The sequence below is a fragment of the Tachypleus tridentatus genome, chromosome 6, assembly GCF_004210375.1.
Source record: "Tachypleus tridentatus isolate NWPU-2018 chromosome 6, ASM421037v1, whole genome shotgun sequence".
Lineage (NCBI taxonomy): Eukaryota > Metazoa > Arthropoda > Merostomata > Xiphosura > Limulidae > Tachypleus > Tachypleus tridentatus.
Genome location: NC_134830.1, coordinates 100,476,873 through 100,482,872, shown reverse-complemented (window position 1 = coordinate 100,482,872; position 6,000 = coordinate 100,476,873). Strand labels below are relative to the sequence as shown.

Here is a 6,000-nt window from a genome sequence, read left to right as displayed (position 1 = left end):
TAAATAAATATAATATTCATTATACCATACCTTTTAGTACTATGTATTAGTGCAAGATGTTACTCACACTGAACACACGATTATTCAGGATCAGGTGAATATTGTATCATAAGTAAACTATTTCTGTTAGTTTCATATATCGATGTTTGCGTCCTGTTGTCGCAAAAACACACCTGTCACTTGGGGGCCGTGAATGTGCGATGAGAATGAAAGTAAAATACTCATATTTGTTTGGACAGCGTTACAAAGTTAGCGGAGGGGACTCTTAACAACCTGTCTTCTACTTGTCTAACAGTGCAAAGTCCCACAGTGGCACAGTGGTATATTTTGAGACTTACACTGTTAGGAATCGGGTTTCATTACTCATGGCGGGAAGAGCATGTATAGCTTCGTGCTTATCTTTATATAAACAAACAGTCCAAAATTATTGGCAACTACGTGTAGACAATACATGTAGAATTTTCATAAACATTCTAATTGAACAATTTTCTATTTATTTTATAAATCTTATTACCAGCTATGTATGTATAAGTTGATGACTGGGAATATATGTACCAACCTTTTCACATGTATAACTGTAGAATATTCACAAAGTAAAATGCGAGGAACTTTTTTTCTTTATTAGAGGGCGTTATACGTAGAAGAGTAGTATGTTCGTTGTTACCTTCGTTACGTACAATTTTGGTGATCGATTTTTGGATTTATATATTTTGCGTGAATGTAAATGCTTAGACGAGTAACTATTTAATTTAATGTTTATCTAACCCCCTTTTTAAAGCTATAAAATGGTAAGTTCTTGTAAGATTTGCACTGGGCCAAAAGAAGCATAATTTTATAAGATTACTGTTAATAGTACCATATAATTAACTTGAATATTGCAATTTGAATGTCATTATCTACTTTTCTAATAATATAAGCTGACAGTAACTATAACATTACATTAGGCTAAGGACTAATTTAGGAATAAGAGGCATGTTTAGCTCGTTGCTCGACTCTAACTTATATAAATTGTACTAGAAATAACACTTTATGGATTTTCAATCCCCAAAATAAATTGTCATGTAATTGTAACTTAAGTAAGAGACATAGGTTTGTGATGTGAAGTTATGATATTAATTTATTATTGTTGTGGTGCGTGTATTTGTAACTAATGTTCCAAAGCCTAGTTTCAGTATTATTTTTACCATTACTATATTAATACAAACCAGTAACTTTTACTTTAAAATAACATTGTAAACATAATGAATAATTTATATTAATAATGGATGTGAATATTTAAGCATGAAAACTGTAAATTTATGACTTTTTACATTAGTGTTTATGAGAAATGAAAAAAAAAAATAATTTCTCTTAAATTTTACACCTTACAAACACCTACCTTGTGATATACAAATGTTTGTCATATCAAATTTTCTGTGTAATGTGGTCCTATTCAAAACTTATTTAATCTGATTTAAATTGTATTTCCTAATTCTGTAGGCAATTTGATGTAAGAATACTCAAAATCAGATTATTTCTTATTCTGTATTGCAACTGAAATGTTGCTGTTTGTTTGTTTTTCTTTTAAATCACATTAAAAAGATAACTAACAATAATTAAGTAAATATAATTATGTGCAGGAATTCATTTATGGCTATTTTATTGTTAAAAGTATAATTGTGAAAAACGTCAAGTAAAATGTAAAGAAACATTTATTCATGAAATAATACTGACAGAAGAGAAGTAAATTCATTGCTACCTTTTACTTCATTAATGGGTAAAATAATCCATGGGTTTTCAATTTCTGATGCTATAATTTCAAACTGGAACTCGTGCTTTTTATTTTTTATCTACACCAGTTGCACCTTAATGATACTATTAAAGTGGGATTCTTGCTCTTTGCTTCTTCAGAGAGGTGGGGATTATTTTTCATAATTTGAAAATATATTCAAAAATACCTCTCTGAAGAATCACCCATCTCACCTTCCAACTTCTTATGTTTAATTTTGCTGTGACAAGAATGTTTTTTTTTCAGTGCTACTGCTTGTGCTCAAGGAGTTTAATGCTTAAGGAGGACATGTCACACTCCTACTGATGGAAGAGCCATAAGTCTTGTGACATGCACAAAACTCTTCTCAGCAGAAATGTGTGGTAATTACTCTATTCTGCTCAGAGGTGAAAAAGCTTTGTATCTTCAGTTACAACATGTGTTGAAAATGTTTTTAAATAACTTAACGTGAAGTAAATGAAAATACTGATAATGAAACAAGAACATCATTCTTTTACCCTTCTCTTTCTTCATAGTAGCTTGTAATTAGTGTTTAGAAATTCCTTTTAAACCATATTGTAACTAAAATGATAAAGAGTATCTGTAAATTAAACATAACCTTCTTCAAAATATCAAATCAGAAACTTTATAAAATAATGAAAGCCTTTCCTTATAGAGTTTGGATGCAGTCAACAGGATGTCACTCAAAATTTCCAAATGTCCCTTTATATATCAGCAAATGCATCACTTACCTACAGGATTTAAATACTTCACTTTCTGCATGAATTATTGCACAACCATCGAGTGATCAAACATAAGCTCTGTTATCTTTACTGAAAGTCATGCAATGTTCTGTGTATGATGAATACAGAAGTCTTCATTACTTTTGATGTTAATACTTCTGTTCATAATCATAACCCTTTTGCTTCTGTTGAAGCCTTATTTCAGCAGTCTTCTCTTGGGATGCAGGAAATTCCCTTCACTGCGTTGTAAGCATTTATCGCATATTGTATCTTACTATATGTTTCAAGTATTCTGGAGTTTATTTGATGTTGATAAGAAGAATCAGTACCCTCTCTTTTCTATTCAGAAACAGCCGCGTTCTCTTGCTTCGGCTTTCTCACGTTTCCCTCTCGAGGTGGTTTTCTGTACGTGGTGAGGGTGTCTCCTAGAGAAGGTTCTGTAGTTTCAGTTTACCTCCCCTGGGATCTGAACATACACCCACATGTTTGCTGTGCATGGTGACTCATGAAAGGGAGGATAAGATCCTGGTGGTTGAGGGGTCCAACCCTAATACATCTCTTTGGGCACGAATTCCTGCAGACAGACGACCCTATGGTGGCCCACCCAAGGTCAATCGGCTGGCTCAGTTGGGTTAGGGTCAATTGAGTACTTGTGTTGGCCTTCTTAACAGATGTTGTGAAGATTGTGTTTGATGCTGGTGTTTGGATATAGTGCTCACAAAACCCTGGCATTGCTTCAGAATCATTTGGCATTGTAGTGTGTCCATTCGTAGGGCTCCATTCCAGTTAAGGATGGTTAGCACTGAAGTGTAATCTATTTATTATGGATACCCCAATCCAAGGAAAAATAAATAAAACTGAAAAAGAAACAGATTATTGGAAAACCACCATCTATGAATGACTGTTCAACAGTCACCATCACAGTCTGACCCAATGCCTCAATTTATCATTCTGTATTTATTGTTTGATAAATCCTTAGGGCAGATGTCTCCCTTTTTCATTCATAAGGGATTAGAGGGACTTGCTAGTTCCCTTAAGTTATTAAGAAAGCTGCATTTAGGAGAAATTTTGATGGAAACATCTTCAACACAATATACCAACTCTTCTTGAAATCATAGGCCATGGGAGTTATATATACCCATTGATGTTACTCCCCATGCTACTCTGAATTTCTCAAGAGGGATTTGAAGAACATTCTTGAATCCTTGCTAGTTTCTTCAACTAAGGTGTTTCTATGGTGTGCTGTATCTCTACTTGGAAGGACGGAATAATGCTACCTACAAATGTACTTATTTTGACATTTACATTGCCACAATCAAGACAGGATACTTGAATTTTAAGGTACAGCCATATATTCCCAACCTTCTCTGTTGTTTCCAGTGGTAGCAGTTCAGACATTCAAATACCTCTTTTCGTGGATCTTTAACATGTGCTTGTTGTGGTGGAAAAGACCACGATGACTCTAAATGTAAACTGGAACCACACTGTATTAGCTATAGTGATTCACACTCCTCGTTCTTTCGATCTTGTCCTAAGTTGGTGGAAGAGATAAAGGTGCAATGTTTGAAAACTAAACAGTATTTCATATCCCAAGGCTATGAAGTTATTGTTGTCTACTCAGTCTCTGACATATGCTGCTGCACTCTGTCCCACTGCTAATATGGGAATGAAGACGGATCTTTCCATGCTTTCAAGAGAGTTGTTCTCCCATTATGTGAAGAGTCTTTTGCCCTCCATTGTTAAAAGAGTAGCCAAGTCAACACCTACTCCTATCTCAGTTCTCACCAATCCTTCCAGCGACTGCTTGGGTCCAGTTCCTTTGACACCAGCTTCTGGTGTATGCTTGGGCCCAATTTTTTCAGCCATAAGTTGTCAAATGACTCTTCGTTTACTGAGAGAGACCTGTTCACATGATCCATGGCAGAATCCACAGAGGTTGAAAGGCCTTCTTCTAATGAAGAAAAATGACATGGTCATAAACCAAAAGGAAATTGTTAATGGCCAGAGCATTACCAATACTCTTGGTAAAAGGTTTTGCTAGGCATCTAGTACTGTTTCAAGCCTCACCTTCTTGGCCATCAAGACTCAGTCCTAAAAATCACCTCTTTCCTTTTGAGCTGATTGTCTCTATGACTATAATCACCCCTTTGCATCAGTGGAACTCAAGTTTGCTCTTCATCAGTCTGGCAGTACATTGGCGAGATCTGTTGATATTCACTATGAGATGCTGTGCCATCTCTCTCCTGCCTCCTTTGCTATTCTTTTGGTTGTTGTTTACTGGATCTGGCAGGAGAATGCTTTTACTTATGCTTGGTGCCAAGCTATTGACCTCTCTTTTCTAAGTCTAGGGAGGATCCCAAGATTCCTTCAAACTACCGTCCAATTGCTTTGACAAGCTGTCTCTGTAAAACCTTAGAGAGGATGCTTCATGCTCGTTTTATTTGGTTCTTTGAATCAAACAATCTCTTCTTGCCCACTTAATGTGGGTTTTGATGACAGTGCTCCACTGTGGACCACCTGATTTGACTTGAAACTTCAGTTAGGGAAGTCTTTCTCAAGTAACAATATCTTGTTTCTGTATTTTTTGATCTTGAGAATGCTTATGATGCTATGTGGAGGTATGGGTTGCATGGCCATTTGCCCATTTCTATGAAAAGTTTTTTAATGGACTGGCAATTCCAAGTTCATGTAAGTTGGACACTTTCCTGTTCTTTCCCACAGGATCTTGGAGTCCCTCAGGACTATGTCTTGAGTGTCACACTTTTCAGTATAAAGATTGATGCCATCACTAGACAACTTCCTCCTACATTTGCAAATGGACTCAATATTGATGACTTCCACATCTCATCAGTTGTCAAGCATAATGTTTATTGAGTGGCAGTTACTGGCTGCCCTCAATCATTTTTGAAGTGGACCACAGCAAATAGTCTTACATTCTCTCTCTCTCTAAAACTGTTTGCATGCACTTTTGCTACCAACAGGGTATTCACCTTGATCTTGAGCTCTGTCTCGGTAAAGTTGTGCTTCCTGTGGTTCATCAAGCAGTTACTTCTAAGCGTCAATCCTTAAAACAGCATTCCACCTGGGGTTATGTTTTCCTTCTTCAGTGGGTCCTGCTTTATCAGAACAGATGGTTAACCATTGTTCCTTTTGGCCGTTGTATCCAGGAACAGCTGACTGAATTGGGTCTGTCCTTGGATAATGCTGCTGTCTCCACTGGTCAATTCATCTCTCCATGACTTATTTATATCCCCACCTGTGATCTCACTTTGAATCATCTGAGGAAGGTGGATACTCCCAATTTGAAGTACTGTCTTCTATTTGCTGAGCATCTTCCAAACCATCTTTCCATTCCCATTTATACCAATGGTTGAAAATCAGGGACTCTGTAGGCTTTTTCCTGGTATGTTGTATGTTGGTGATTGTGCCTCGGATCCACTCTACAGTTTCTGTGTCCACTGCTGAATTGTATACCATTTCTTTTGCCCTGGATCATGTATGCACTATACC

At 36.3% G+C, this 6,000-nt stretch overlaps 1 protein-coding gene across 10 annotated transcripts in view; it reads left to right on the top strand.

The window, feature by feature from the left end:
- Positions 1–622: 622 nt before the first annotated feature.
- LOC143253183 (H(+)/Cl(-) exchange transporter 5-like) overlaps positions 623–6,000 on the top strand; it is a 92,401-nt gene continuing 87,023 nt past the window's right edge. For 4 of the 10 annotated variants that reach the window (XM_076506605.1, XM_076506603.1, XM_076506601.1 and 1 more), the window contains exons 1-2: positions 641–788; positions 2,015–2,154. The gene's annotated coding sequence lies outside the window, so the exon portion shown is untranslated. Of the gene's footprint in view, positions 789–2,014; positions 2,155–6,000 lie in introns of all 10 variants that reach the window. The other 6 variants (XM_076506604.1, XM_076506598.1, XM_076506596.1 and 3 more) reach the window with 4 other exon arrangements.